This window comes from Geospiza fortis, unplaced genomic scaffold (assembly GCF_000277835.1).
Source record: "Geospiza fortis unplaced genomic scaffold, GeoFor_1.0 scaffold40, whole genome shotgun sequence".
Taxonomy (NCBI): Eukaryota; Metazoa; Chordata; class Aves; order Passeriformes; family Thraupidae; genus Geospiza; species Geospiza fortis.
This window is the reverse complement of record NW_005054297.1, coordinates 27,133,779-27,149,248: the sequence shown is the minus strand read 5'-3', so window position 1 is coordinate 27,149,248 and position 15,470 is coordinate 27,133,779. Positions and strand designations below refer to the sequence as shown.

The 15,470-nt window shown below is 37.4% G+C and overlaps 1 protein-coding gene across 6 annotated transcripts in view; it reads left to right on the top strand.

Moving 5' to 3' along the window:
* RAPGEF2 (Rap guanine nucleotide exchange factor 2) overlaps positions 1 to 15,470 on the top strand; it is a 127,486-nt gene that overhangs the window by 18,615 nt on the left and 93,401 nt on the right. The gene's annotated exons all lie outside the window — the stretch shown is intronic.

Here is a 15,470-nt window from a genome sequence, read left to right as displayed (position 1 = left end):
AATCTGCCTTCCAGTGGGAGAGCAGTGCAACTCTGGGGACTTCCCTTTGATGATGGTGGCATGTTCTTGGTGAAACCAAGTGTCTTGTGTCTGTCAGGCACTGCTGATAAAAAGGTATATTAGATGTGCCATCGAATAATTAATGCTGAAGGTGCAAAACTGATTATTGGAAAAAGTAGCACAACAAGGGATTATAGGAGCCCTACTTCTGGCAGAATGAAAATTGTCCCATATGTCATCCATGAGCAGGCAATGCCAGGACAAAAGCTGGCAGAAAGTGTTACCTTCAGACACCAGGAGAAGAGATATTATATATTTGAATTAATGTGAGGTGGCTCTGTATAGTCCATGGCAAGAATCTTCTGTTCTTCTTAAATACAGCAATGCTTGTGCCTCACTCACTTGGGCACTTGAAGAGAGGTGAGATTTAGTGAGATAAACAATGAGCTTGAGACTCTTCCTGGTAGAATGAACAGAAAATTACAGATCCTGTGGCAGTAAGCAGAGCATTAAGCGGTGTTCATATGGAGAAATGTGTAAAATGACCTCTGGGACAGTATTTAATACCATAGTGAAATACAGGCATGGAATTTGTGATACAAATAGGTTTTACAGTTGTGGGTGAAGTCAAGTAGATGCCAAAGCTAGTGTGTTGGGAAGCAAATGCAAGAGAGACAATTTGTTAATTGAAAAAGATAACTGAAGTCCATGGAAGCAAAATTAAGAAACTTTAATTATATGAGATAGAAAGTATTTTGGGAGAGTAAAACCAGAGTCTTTCTGGTGAGGGGCTTTGTGCTGAGAAGCTGTAGTCATTGAATAGTAGGTGAGTGCCTTATTAAAATTTAGGACAAGGTTAATCAGGGTTTTTCCTTTCTAAATGAGTAAGTTGCAATTGGGCTTTGTGCTCATCCATGAATAAGAAACTTGGCAAAAGTGAGAGGGCATCCAGGTGAAAATTCTGATCTGGAATATTGGTGGCTAATAAATGATTTATTGATTGATTTATTTAGTGAGAAAATGGCCTGAGAAGAAAATTAGGTTTTCCAGCTTTAGTTATGCTGCCAGTGAACTGCTGGGAGAGAAATAGCGAACTGCTCAGTTATACAAGCCAGGCTGAAGAGAATGTGGCAGAAATACCAAAGTAAGATTTTAGGGTGCTCAGAATGAGACCTACTGAAAAGGATGCTGTCCAGAAAGAACTGATAAGGTGGTATTCTGGAATCTAAGCAGTAGTGTCAAAAGTGGACAGAAGATGGTTACTGGATAAGTGTTTGCTGAAACCGACTATTTGCATATACAGGGAGTAAAAACTTCAAGGGCCTTTTTGAACATTACATAATTTGTGCATCTTGATGTCCTATTACTGCTGAAATGAACTGGCTATGGTTTAGCAAAAGGAGCACATCCTCATGCATCACTGACATCAAGGGATAGGGAGAGACCTAAACATTGCAAAGTAATTGATTTTGTTTGTCATTTGAGTAAACTAAATTTGCGGTAGTAAACTAATATTTACACTATTTTAATGTGAGCTTTTTTCAGGTTAATCCATTTTATCTTTGCCCATCTAAAAAGCCACTAGGATATTATTTTGCAACATGTGTAGCTTGTGATTAAGAGAGCAGGATGGAACCAAGAAATCTGTGTAGGAGCAATCAAATATGTAGAAAGCAAGAAGTATGCTCCTTTCTCCAAATACAATTGACTTAGAAAATTCTCATTTCCCTAACTTTTTTTCCCAGATCCAAACGTAATTCACCCCTAAGCATCTCACCATCCAAAACTCCTCTTTTTCTCCCCCACTTTAAAACTATTCTCTATTTTTTGTCAGCCTGCCCCATGCACCTGCAGTAAATCCCTTTGGACAGGTTCTCTGGGCTGCTGGTCCTTGCTCAGACTGAGGGCTTCCCCATACCTGTCCTCCTGACCTCCTCAAGCTCACCTTCATTGAATAATGGCTGGGCAGTAGCTGACCAAATTTAAAATAAAACAAGTGTTGGCATCCCACTAATTCCACCCCCACCCCAACCCCTGAATTTCAAGAGCATTTGCTATTTTTTTGGATTTTACTCTTTTAAAATGAATGTATTTACACGCCAGAGCAAAAGTCGTATCTCAGAGTAATTTAGACTGACCTAGTGGACAAATCTGACTACAGTTTGCAGGTTTGTTCTCAGTCCTGTGCAGAATTTGACCTTACTCTTAAAACTTGGTGGTAGTTGGCATGTGAGTTAGTAAAGAACAGGATAGAGGGCTCTCAATAGATTTGAGCTGACACTTGCAAGTACCTTAGTGCATTTGACTGCCTGTGCTCAGCATATTTATTTGCATTTGGGTCCTCTATTAGCTGAATTGCCTGCATTAGTTTTGGATATAGCATCCTCAGACTGGTTGGTGAGTAACACTGGAAATGCTCTTTTGTTGTATATGTCATGTCAGGTAAACTTACTGTATTTCTTTCTTCCAAATCGTTGTGTCCCTGGCTTTCATTTGTAGTGTTAAGATACCATTTAAAGTTCTTTCACTTAGAGAGGCTAGGTTTGGCAGATAGTTAATATATAGTTGGAGAAGAAGAATGTTTTAAAAAATAACCCCTTCCCCCACCACAGAGATGTCTAAAAGCATAAGAAATGACTACCCCCCTGCTTTTGCACTGCTGTGGCTTAGGAACAGCACACCCTAATTTAGTGCCCCCCCTCAGTGAGAGTCTCCCAAGCTAGACACCTCTCACTCCCCTCCCCTCTTTGGTGGGAGTCACAAAGGCAGAGATCATGAGTTGGGATAAGAACAATTTATTGGGTGCAGCAATGAGATAAAAAAATGGACAGTAACAGCAGCAACACTACTAAAACCCATGTAAATAAAAAATGGTACAGCAGTCCAAAATGAACCAGCTTTGTAGGATATGAGATATGGGCAAATAGCTGCCTGTTGAAACAGTTCAAAATGAGTGTCAAAGCTGCCAATTTTTGACAAAGTTTTATAATGCACTGGATGACTTGTAAAATTACTTGTAACTAGCTACGAGACAAGTCTTTAATTCCAAATTAAAAAAAAAAAAAGTTGTTCAAGATGAGATATTGGAATACATGAAGTCCTAAATTGAGTGTTTAGCTTTGGAAACTTTAACATCTAAACTGTGTCTGTTTGTTTTTTTTTTTTTTTTGAAAATAGCATGAGTTCAATTTTATTTCCCTGTTGTAATACAGTTTAGCTTGTATTTGTTCAAATTCCAAGCCATCAGCTAGCAAATAGTGTTCATAAGATAAGGCTGGATTTTATTGTCTTTCATTTATTATTTTGGGATAGTATACTGTCCATGATTTTAAAGAATTGTGCTCTGAACAAGTAAAGCTGCCATTTATTTGGTGACATGAGGTAAAGCTTTATCTTGTTCTCCTGTTTAATTTCTGTGAATTACAATGGTGAAATTTGACAGTTTAATATGAGGAAGACCATCCCTCTTGCCTTCTACCCCTTTCCCCCCATTTTTCCCATTAATATCTACAAATTTCTTCATTTACTATAACACATCAGGCATATATTATGTTAAACTAAACATTCCTTAATCCTTTCCTCTGACCATGACCATCAGACTAACACAAATTAACACTCAGTCCCCTCATCATTTCCCATGGGCATCTGTAGCCCGAAGCAGTTCACATGGTAGAATGAGGTTTATGTATGAACTCCAGAAAATAAATGAGCAGAAAATGCAATTCCCTGAGGGCTGTCCTGGCTCTCCTGTGTTTTCACATGGCCACTGACAGCAACTACGTGCCAGTCCCTCTCAATGTCTTTTGGAATGGCCTCCAGCTTGCCTTGGCCTGCTGCATGCTCTCACTATGTTTGGTCATTTGCTTGGAGTTCCTGTGTGGTTTTTGTACCAGAACTTTGCTTCTAGTGTAGACTTCACTGGGTTCTTTTGTTTTGCTTAAATGGGAGCTCCAGCACCAAAAGGTCTCTTGGATCTCCCACAGCTCACCTAGTGCCTGCTCTTGGCCTCCAGAGGATGCAGCTATCTCTTAGCAGCAACAAAATACAGAATTGCTGGGCAGTTTTTCTCAGACTGTTTGCTCTGGTACTTGGGGATTTCTGCTTTTCTCCTGAATGCTTCCCAGCCCGTCTGGTAGTGTGTGCTGTGCTGCTCGGGCATCCCGCTGTGCTGATTGCCACCCGCAAACCAAGCTTTAGTTTGCACTGCTTGCTCATCTGCTGCTTCCTTCCTGCAGCCTCTTTTCCTTCCCTGCTGCTACCTCCAACCAGTCCTGCTCTCACTGCCTCATATGGCAATGGAAAGCTGCTTTCCCTTTGGCAAGTTCGCAGATTTTACATACAGGAGCAATTATTTAAGCTTTTCCCTCTAATTAAAAGATTTAAGTTTTGAAAGTGAAAGAACATCTATTTTTCACGATTTTCAAAATTAAAAGGGATGTATGTGTTTAAATATTGATGGTTTAGCCCTCTGGTCTTTCCCATACTAAAACAACTTAAAAAATGGAATGGAATATCTAATCGTAATAGAGAGTCATTGAACAAATTATGGACTTCTTTTGAATGGGTGTAAAGCAATGGAAAAACTCAGTTCATGCAGAATGTTTTGTCCTCATCCAGGTGCATCCTCATTAATTTATGAAAGTAACCTTTCAGGATAAAATTTTAGGGATTTTGGCAGGCTTTTTTATTTTGACAGGTAATGAATGTGAGTGTAATGGTGCTGGAGCAGAGCCCTTGGCTATCTACATGCATTTATAGAGCTTTATGTATCTGAAACATACTTCCTAATTTTTGTGATGTCTGAATCATGCTGTTTTGTGTGGTTTACATATATCTGATGATGTATTTATATTCCGAATACAGAATTGCCTTTGATTGATTTTTTTGAGTCAGTAAAATTATGCTGATAGCTTTAATCACAATGCTAAAATCCTTCTCTCACTATGACTCATATATTTGCAACTTAGAATTTATTAATATTGGCTATTACTGGCTGACACCTATGAGATAACAGAATGAAACTGGAATTTTAACTGAGAGTGATCAGTATACACAAATATTGAAACCATGATAAAATCCCCTAAAAAGGGATTTTTAATTTTTTTCCCCCTGAGCAGGAAACAGAATTTTAGAACAATGGACTTGTGGGAGGCTCAGAGTTGTACTTTTGGGAACTGCTGGTTTAGTTGTTTAAGCTGCAGAGGGAGTTCATCAAGAGCTGTGTGGAGCTTATTTAGCTTTCTCCAGGTTCTGAATTGCTTATGGCTAAGGATTTGCAGCATTGTGTTGGAAACCAAGACCATACACTGGACATTCACAGAGAAAAATAACTTCCCAGGTTATAGTTTTGGAGAACATCTATTAAAGTCTGTTTAAGAAGTTACTTGGAAGTGCATGCTTTGGGTTTATTTTGCCCTTGAAACTCTCTGTCTTGAATAGAAAACTTCACTATTTTTGCTGCCACTGGATTTTCCTGTGACCTGTTTGTTGTGTTAATGTCTGTATCAAGCTGAGGGTGTTCTGGAGCCGTGCTCATGATTATTTCTGAGGGCTGGTGGGAAGGCAGTGTGGTATTGTTGTGGGCTGACCCCCCTGCTGCCTTGTCCTCTGTCTGGTTTGAATGTCTTGGTTCAGCATTTTAGTCCCATCAATTGAAACTGAGGCATGCAGGAGTGTGATCTTAGGGTTTAATCTAGGAAAGATTGAGCTCATGAGCTGAAGGAGGAAGCTGGAAGTAGTAGTGATGTCAGTCCATTTATGACTGCGTGGCTATCATGAATTACTCACAATGAATTTTAAATAGACATTGAGAAATAAACACTAATTGCTTTGTACTGTCTGCATTTACCCAAAAGACTGCATTTGTCCTTTTTGATGGAGATGTTTACTGTTACTTGCAAACAGAAAATTATGCTTGTTGCAGCACGTGTGACTGTGATTACTTATTGAGACTCAAACTCCTCTAGAGAAAATAAAATCTTGCTTACAAGAGGTAGCATTTTACTGGGAGTGCCTGATCTGGCCATCTACCTTGACTTTGCTCATCTGTTGGTATGATGGTCAGTGCTGCCAGTGAAATCCAGCACTCGCTCGTGTGGGTCATTGCAGGCTTCCTGATGAGGTTCTGGAGGAGCCGGAGCTGCCGTGGGGCTGTGGCTGAGCCCAGCTCCCCAAGGGCTGGCAGGGCATGCAGGGAGGGCTTCGAGTGAGTCTGACTTCATCACTTCAAACACAGTCAGCTCTGGCTGAGCTGAATTAGCTGAGCCATAAATTTGTCGCCTGCTATTTCAGCAAAATTTGTGATTCAGAGTACAGGCTACGTGCCACCCAAAAGTGTCCTTAGAGTTTGAAAAAAATGGTGTACAGGTTTCTTTGAATATGAATACATAAAATTATTTTTACAGCTAATTTATCCTTTATCCCATCCATCTTCTGTTCTGCTGAGTAATTGAAGAGTTTATTGAGGTCTGAAACTGATCATGACAGTATCTGAGGTGTTGGGAAATAGAAGAGGAGACAGTTCCTAAATGATGAGATTGGCTGGTGTCTGGTGTTGTTCCTGTCATATTTCAGTGCTACTGGAATTTTGTTTTTGCAGTGCTGATAAAATGTTAAGGGACTTAATCTATTACACTGGCATCTTTTGAAAACAAAAATAGAAATTCAGCGTTGTGTGTCTGGTGCTACCAGGCTTTCTTCCAAGTTTGTAATGACAAGATAACAATGAAGCTGAAAGTGTCGAATGACCTGGATATGTTTTCAGTGAGCCTGAGTTGTTTTGATTCCTCTTAAGGAGAGGGAGGCTTTCAGGGATGGAAATGCCCATGGTAGGAGAAAAGCAAACTTGAGGAGCTCTCACAAATGCAAACGTTATACCAGTTCCTGGATGTATAAACTTAGAGCTGCAGATTTCTGTCTCTTTCTATACAAAAGACCTGACGATGAGCTTGGGAAGGTCTGGATCACCTGCTGGTGCTCAGGGGCATTTGTGGAATGTTCACAACAATTTCATAAGCTTTCCATAGGGGAGACACCATTAATTGGTGGTGCAGAGCTGGCAGATTCAAGAGATCCTTGGATTTGGTGTTTCATAGTTTCATGCATGGTAATTGTAAGCTGAGTCAAGATGACAATTCCTGCCACTTTTAAATGATGCTGTCAGTGCATTTAAATAAGTAAAGTAGTTAGGCTTTTCTTACATTCTGCTTTATTCACTTCAGTGGTGTTTATCTTCCTCATTGAAACTGTGGCTTTGTGAAAATACTTAAAAATGAAGTGTATCTACTCTAATGAAAAAATGGCACTTGTGATGCAGAGCATAGAAACAAAGTACTCAGCATTATAAATCCAGACCACTGCTTTTATGGAGAGCCTGTGAACCAATTTAGGTTATTTTTTGCATTTACTTTACAGATTAAGTGTAATGAAAATTTTTCAGTGGGATATTGCCAATGCCAATGAAAAACAAAATCTGAGGTAACATGGGCAGTAGATTTTATCTGTGTAATCATGAATGTATCTTAACAGCTCCAAGTAACTGAAAAGGACCATAAGGAAAAATAAAAATAAGCAGAAGAGTTTAACAACCTAGATTCATGCAGCATAATTTTGAGCAGAAAGGCAGGAGAGGAAAAGAGAGAATCCTTTAAGGTAGCTGATAGAGGCAACGTAATCTTTGATGACTCTGACTGATACCAACTCTCAGATCCCATTACTTTAAATCTTAGAAAATTTTGGTTAAAATTTTGACTAATTTTTGAAAAAAAAAAAAAAGCTGGAATAGTAGTGGGGGTTTTTTGAGCCTTTTTTTTGTTATTCCCCCACCTGCCCATCTGGGTGCAAAAAAGATTAATTCCACTGGAAACACTCACTTTTTTTCCTGATGACATTGTATTCTTGTTCAAAAATTTTGGTGCTGTTTAGTTGATTGTCTGGTTTCTAAAATCTGCTCCTGTAAAAGCTGGCCTTGATCCAGTATGGTTTCATTGCTGACTCTTCTTTTTAGCTTATTTTGTGTCTCATTGACTAGAGGCACCTTTCTAATCCCAGCATTAGGGTCTCTAATGGAGCATGTCACAATTTAAAGTCATTGAGAGCAGCATCTAAGCAATCTTGGAAACATTGCTCATCTTTGCTTTAGCTTTTACTGCTCTTCTGTACATTATAATTATGTGATATATTTTATTTCAACAGTACTCACACTTTGAAATTTTCTTTCCAAAATTTCAGTTTTGATTTTAATAATAAAAAGCTGTTTTCTGAAATTGTAATAAATTGCCTGCATACAAATGGGGATGTGGAAAAACATTGAGAACTCTTTTTGAGAAATTATGTAGGAGAAAATTCTCTGTGTAATAAAGGAAATGGTTATTTAAAAGTTAAATGTGGGACCCATTACATCAGGGTATCTGCTACTGCTTGCGTTGTTAATAATAAGTATCTGTCTGAAGAAAATGGTTGCCTTTTCACAATGGGTATTGCAGCTGGTGAGATGTTGTATTATGTAATCTTTTCCTTCTGATTTAAGATTTCCTCTGATTCATTTAATAGTACTTAAGGTTTTGAGTTGTAGTACAAACCTGCAAAACATCAAAGCCCCCCTCAGTTACTTGAGAAAACTGCATTATAGGATTCTTGCTGAGGTCCTATTTGTTTTATGTGCTCTCAGGATCTCTGGACAAGTTTTATAAGAGTAATGAACTGAAGTAATCTGGTCATTGCTTACCTCAAAATAACAACAAAAGGAACTGTGTGCAAAAATAGTGTAAAGAATACCAAAATCAGAAGTTATACCCACGTGGAGAGAGGGGACGGGGGACACTGCCTTTTCTTTGCTTCAGGTGAACCTCTCCAGGTCTAAACTTTCATAAACTTAATTTTGCTGAATGACCATCTAGATAAGCTGAAGTAATGATGTTTACTTATGTATTTGGAGGACTAAAGAATAATTGAAAGGAATTAGAATTATTGTCTTGATTCTTAGCGTGATTCCACTACTGTAATTCTTCCACAAATTGTCTTTTTAACAAAATGTTGCTCCATGTTGTAGAAGATTTGAAAATGTCTGAGAGTTTCCTTTCAGTTGATACAAAATTTTCCAAAGGTTTCTGAAAAACATATCTAGGGATACAACACGTGGTATAACATTTCAAGGGAAAAATAATTTATTTTTCAAATTATGATTTAAATAACTAAAACAAATTTGTCACTACTATTCCACTGGTTTACTTTGTTTATTCATTCAAATATACATATGTATCTTGAATACATCTGCTCTGTACACTAATTTATGGAAACTTGTTATTGAAGGAATGGGTTTAGCTTTCCATGTGAATGAATTAGTTGTACTGAATGAGTTAAGTGTGTAAGTGTGTGTGGAAAGTGTCAATATATATAGTCTTGTTTTACTTCTAAAAACCTAGATGACGTGTCAAGTTATTTCAGTGATTCAAAAAAACCTGAAAATTTATAATGCCTTAATTATGAGAGTCTCTAGGGGGACGTAAAAATGCTTATTATGTATTTTTCAATATAAAAAGTCTTCATTTAGAAACTAGCATCTAAAGTCTTTGTGTGACATTGGAAAAATACTCCTCTGTTTGAATGAATTTCATGAATGTTAATAAGCCAAGCTGTGTTTAGACAAGGTCTTGCCTCTTAAGTAATGTTTTCCAACAACTTCTCATTCTTTGAGACCATTATGTAGATCTTGTGATGTCACAGCAATCTCCATGGCAACACAGACGTCACTGACATGAAGCATAAGCAAAGCTGTCTTTATTCAAACCATTTATTCATTCATTTATTTATTTATTTGAAAGAATAAGATAAAAAGTAGGTTAGGAAAAAACCTTTCATCTTTGAATGTTTTTCGAGATAAAATAATACAGGAACTTCTAATGTAAAACTAAAATAAGGGTAATTTTTCCCAAAGAAGGATCTATTCCCAAGTGTGCTGATGAGGTGCCTGCCTCCGAGCTTTCTGTTCTAGATAGGTTGCAAAGCTGAACTGCTGCAACAAGCTAAATTTGTTGTTGCCTCTACTAGTAGGTTCCAGTTTTGTTTGTTTATATAATTGTATGTTTAGTCTGTGAACATAGATCTTGAATTCAACAGAAAAATGCCATTAAAACGTTTCTCTAGTGTGGTATATATAAAAGGGTCGTAAAGGAACACTTAGTGGTATTCCCCTCTGAAAAGTATTCAGGATCACCTGCTGCTATAAAGACCCTGAGCATCTACTCTTTCTACAGTAAATTTGCAAAACAGTTTGTTATTCTTAAAAGCACTTTTTCATATGGGATTTTAAACCATTTTCGGCTTATTTTTTAGTTTTGATGTTACATTATGAAAAGATAAAGTGAAAAGCAACAAATGTGAAACTTTATACAATTACTTAATTTTTCTACCTAAACTAGTCAAACTTGCTACCATATTCACTCTTGTAACCAGGTAAAATATTAAAATTAACCTCACTTGTCAAAACAGTACTCTGCTCTAAAAGAAAAACTGTGTGAAGATCATAAATCACGTTTCAGGGTTGACTGAGAGGACTTTCTATGGAAACAAACCTCTAGAATCTAGCTAATTTTAAATTATTCACTGTGTGTTTTCAGGAACTTCTTTTGAAGTGCTTTCAGTAGTCAGCTATAAATTAGCAGATTAATGCAACCTCTGATCTGGGTTGCATTTGCATAAGAATTAAATCCCTATGAGTATTACATAGATAAAGCAGTATGGTCTGTCATCTGTAAGGATGCTAACTAGAAGTGTTCAAAACACTGAAGAGGTTCACTAAAGTGTCCGGCTGGAGTTTAACTTCTACACATTTTTAGCAGGAATTATTTAAAGCGTTAGTTTACTATAAATGTGCTTTTTTTATTCTGTAGTTTTAATATGGCCTGGTTAGTCATCAAGCATCCTCTCTGTCTGTTTGCTGGGTTCTTTGCACCATCCTGCTGCAGCAGCAGGGTTATTATCCTTGGCACCATGATTTCTCTTCCCCCACAGGCAGCAGGGGGTTTGGTCCCTGGTCAAGCAAGGAGCTGCAGGGATGTCTCAGGCCTTTTTCTCTTGTGAAACACTCCTCCCAGGTATTATTAAGTCATGTGTACTTAGCTGTGATATTGCAAGTGAGTCCCTTCCCTGACACATGAGCTGTTGTATCTGGGACTGTAAACACCTAAGCTATCATATGACATTGGATAAGCCTAATCATCCTTATCCATGGTATGCAGTGAGCTCATGTCTCCAGGATTTGCAAGTAGTGACAGTTCTGCAAATGCCTCTTCAACTTGCCAGCATCTCAATTTTCCCTTTCAACTGAAAAGCATTTTTGTAAAGCAGCGACTTTCTTTTGCTGAAAAAAAAGCTAAAAATAGAACAACATTGTAGGAATTACATAAGTTAAAGGATGAAAAAAACCCTAATCTAGTTAATATTTTAAAATATGCAGATGACCACTATATTTTTATTAAAAAGAATAGTTATTACAAGTCAAAAGCAGCTTGGGCATCCCTTGCATCTTTCCTCGCTTTTCCTAAAAGACAGGCACTAATTCAAATGAGAATCAAAGAAGTCAGCCTATATTATCAGATAATTTGATGTTCTGTATAATGATGCCTTGTCTTTCAGCTGACAAACTCTTTCTTTCACAGTTTGCAGTGTGCAGCTCTAAGTGTGGGGAAACCCTGCTGCCTTCCCTGCCTGCCTGCCTCATCCCAGTGGAGCGCTGTTCACGTTAGAGTGGCTCTGCATGCATGACGGGCTCTGCCTTTTTTCTGAGGGGTCAAAAAATGGCCACGCCAAATTTAGTTTTCATCAGAGCACTTATGCCTTCCCCTGGGAATGGCTTGTGTGCATGTACCCGAGCTTCTTAATTGTAACTTTCTTTTTTTCCTTGGCAAGGATGAGTTGGATGGAGGTTCTGGGTTTCAGAGCACACTGATGTGAACCCAGCTAAACCTAGCTTGGCTAGAATAAACCATGTAGAGGGACTGATGCTTTTTATTCTGATATGGACATACCAAAATGAAATATGGTAGTTCTTAATGGAAAAGATTCATGAGGAGAAACTTGATTGAATCCCTTATTATCTCTCTAAATGACAGATAAAAAATAGTTCCCATTTTGTTTCCCCTCTAGACGTCTACTGACTACTGCTCTATATTTCATCAAGGAATTCATGCCAACCAGTGTGACTGGTTGGCTTTACAACTAAATCTAACTAACTAGCATTTTGATGTTGTTGCTAGCTGAATGTTGATTGTTACATCAGGATTTGATTTTTAGGATTTTTTGGAGAGCAGACATTTCTGCTTATGTTTGTTTCCGTACCATCAGATAATAATTGATGCAGTGATTGAAAGCAGGTGCCTGCCATGACCTCCTCAGTCATGGCACTGCTGTGAGGAAGTGGAGTGTGCAGGTGGGACATGCAGCACATGATCCATCCAATGGGATGGGGACTCCTCTCTGCTCTGATATTGAGAACTGGAGGATAGAGCAAAGATTGGAAATTGAGTGGATAGCACTTGAATGCAAATGGTGATGGTAATAATAGCATTTTCAGGGTGAGGGCTACCTAAGAGCAAATGAAGACACTTTGCTTACCTAACTTCAAATTCTAAATATGCTTCATGCAATACCTCTGTATTTAATTTTGGTAGTTTTCTATGATTCTCCTAAATGTAGGTGTCAATTGAAGCAATGTAATTTTCATAAAAAGTGCTTTGAAGTATTGGGTTTATATAATTTAAGATCCGTTTTTATCATGAATATGTTAAAAGCTTGAGAAACCGAACTGAACCGTGCATAGCCTTGTGCTTATGGATTTATTTATATACAGTCTTGCCACAGATAAAGAGATTGCTTTCAGTGAAGGTGGGAGAAGGATAATGTTTACTTTAATCTCCATGTTTATTTAGATGTTCTGCATTAGCAAATACTGCACATCAGTGATCTTAAACCCATTGTACCTCCCATTTGAAAACTTCAGAACAAAGAAAATTTTTGAATATCCTGATTTCTGGAGTTTTGGAATAAAATATTTCAATATTCATCCATTACATTTCCACTTTAATTATTTTGTAATTTTTTAATTAAAAAAAAAGGCAAAATCTGTATGGAACTAATTTCCTTGCTTACATATACCTTATAAGATTTTAAGAATCTGAGAAACAAGAAAATTTGCTGCTTGTATTTTTCCTTTCATTACAACTTGTCTAAATAGAAAATTCTTTTTTGATTCAGAGCAAGTGTCAATTACATAGATTTTACTCTCAACCAGCAACTTTGTTCAAAATATTGCAATTACATATACATAAAGCTATAACAGTATTATTATTATTTGCTGAAGAATATGCACCACAGACATGACCATACTTTGTGGAGCTATCTTTGTAAGGTTTAGAAATAGTTTTACTAAAACCTTAGGCTAATGTAATGTAGGGAATATCAAAATAAAAGTTAAGATTACATTGTAGAGGAAACCCTAATTTTTTCTGTCCTTTTTGCAAAATTGTCATAAGTGAAATTGAATTTTCTATGTGCGTGATCTCTGATTTTTAAGAGGGAAAAAGAACAGGGCTTAACACTGAAAACCCTTTTCTTGGTGCTGTGAGGTTTCCTTCAGATTCTGCATCACTTTTGATGAATGCATTTACATTCCAGTGCTGAGAAATAACTTTCCATTTGGGAGCTGGGTTGACGTGAAAACAGGAATGTGGAGGCCCAGGGTGAGGGGACAGGGCTGAATGCTGATAGAGAAACATTCCCTCTTCAGTAGCTGCTGCCTCTCCTGTGAGCTTTGAAAAGAGCATCTGTGTGAGCGTGTGTGAGGATGTCTGGGGACCTGGGGAAATGGATGGGTCATGTCTGGAGAAAACTGCCTTGTCCTCCAATGTCATGATGATAGGAGAAAGAATAGAACAAGTCACCTCAATAACTGCAAGTTTTTGGCTGTCTTAATGTGTAAGTGCTCATAAAAATGCATGTGTTGCGGCTTTAGATGTTTCATTTAATTGAAGTACTTTGTTTTTTTGTTTTATTAGTAAATCTATTCAATTTGAAGTGGAATAAATGCAGACAGTGGTCCTAAATTATTGTGTTGTTGTTTGCTAGCCATAGGCACATTTAAACTACTGTAGTTTCATAATAGTGAAGAGTTTTTTAAATGAAAACTGAGAATATAAACTTGGGAAACATCAAACCCCTTAATTTTCATTTAAAACTTGTCTTCTGTTAACTAGCATGAAACCTGAAATCTGATACCTCTGTTCTTTAGCCAGCTATGTATGTTTTCAGTATAACAAGTTGTAAGCTGAGAAATGTTTGTAGTAAGATACACTTATGGATAGGGGAACTGTCATCTCTGATCAGTGTAAATTCAATTTAAGAATGCGTTAAAATGCAAAGGAAATTGTAAACTACTTATGTGGGTTAAAATACCTGCTTTGAATACATAGTGAGAAAAAACATGGTTTTTTAATACTAATGACTTTATTTGGAAATAATGCTTTTGAATATTCAAGTGAGAAATCAGACATTTGTCAATTATTTAAAGGAATAGTATAGTTAGGGAGAAATTGCTTGGGGAAAATACCTGGCTGTCCACTATAAAGTGGATTCCTGTAAATAATATTTTTATATGTCTTTAGCTAGTTGCTTGAGTTGGGGCTTTTTGTTTGTTTAGTTTTGTTCTTTTTTTTTGGGGGGGGGGGGATTGGTGTTGTTATTTTTTTTTTAATTAAAGTAGGTTTATATTCACATCATGCATTCAATATCCCTGTGTGAATACAAGTACTGTGATAGAAAAGGACTCCAGAAGTGAAATTATCTCCAGGACAGGTACTGAGAAGAGCATCTGTGAAGCTTAATACTTGGGGATTGTCAAGTCAGAGCTTGTGTTGGTAGTAGGGAAGAAAAGTGTTGGAAAAGCTGCTGCAAAATAAGGTTCTCTGGGGAATTTAGGTGAGGCAGCAATATCCTGACCAGGCAGCCCTTCTGTCTTTCTAGATTACTGTTATAACCTCTGCATCCCATATTGACAGCTACAATTGCAAAGATACCTTTAAACTGCCTTATCTTCCTTTGGTGAAATTCCCTTATGCTCATCACTGATTTAGAGAAAATAGTTGCAAACCTGTGATTCTTTCAGATGTACCATTGCCTTAATAGTTGCAAACAAACTATATTTATATATTGAAATTAATAAGGCTTAATAAGACAATTTGGATTTAAATGGAATGGTGTGATACAACCACATGTGAAGTGTATATAATGTAAAATTCTCTACTGCATTTTAAAAACAAAAATGGGGTTTAGCTTATGCTCTCTGTATGCACAGGCTTATCTCACCCTATGGTAAGGGAAGAAGTAAATTTGTCGAATCCCTGATGTATTGAAACCTGCTAATAAAGGCTCTCTACATTGTACTTTAGCTAGCCAGTACTTTTGGTGACTATTTTGTG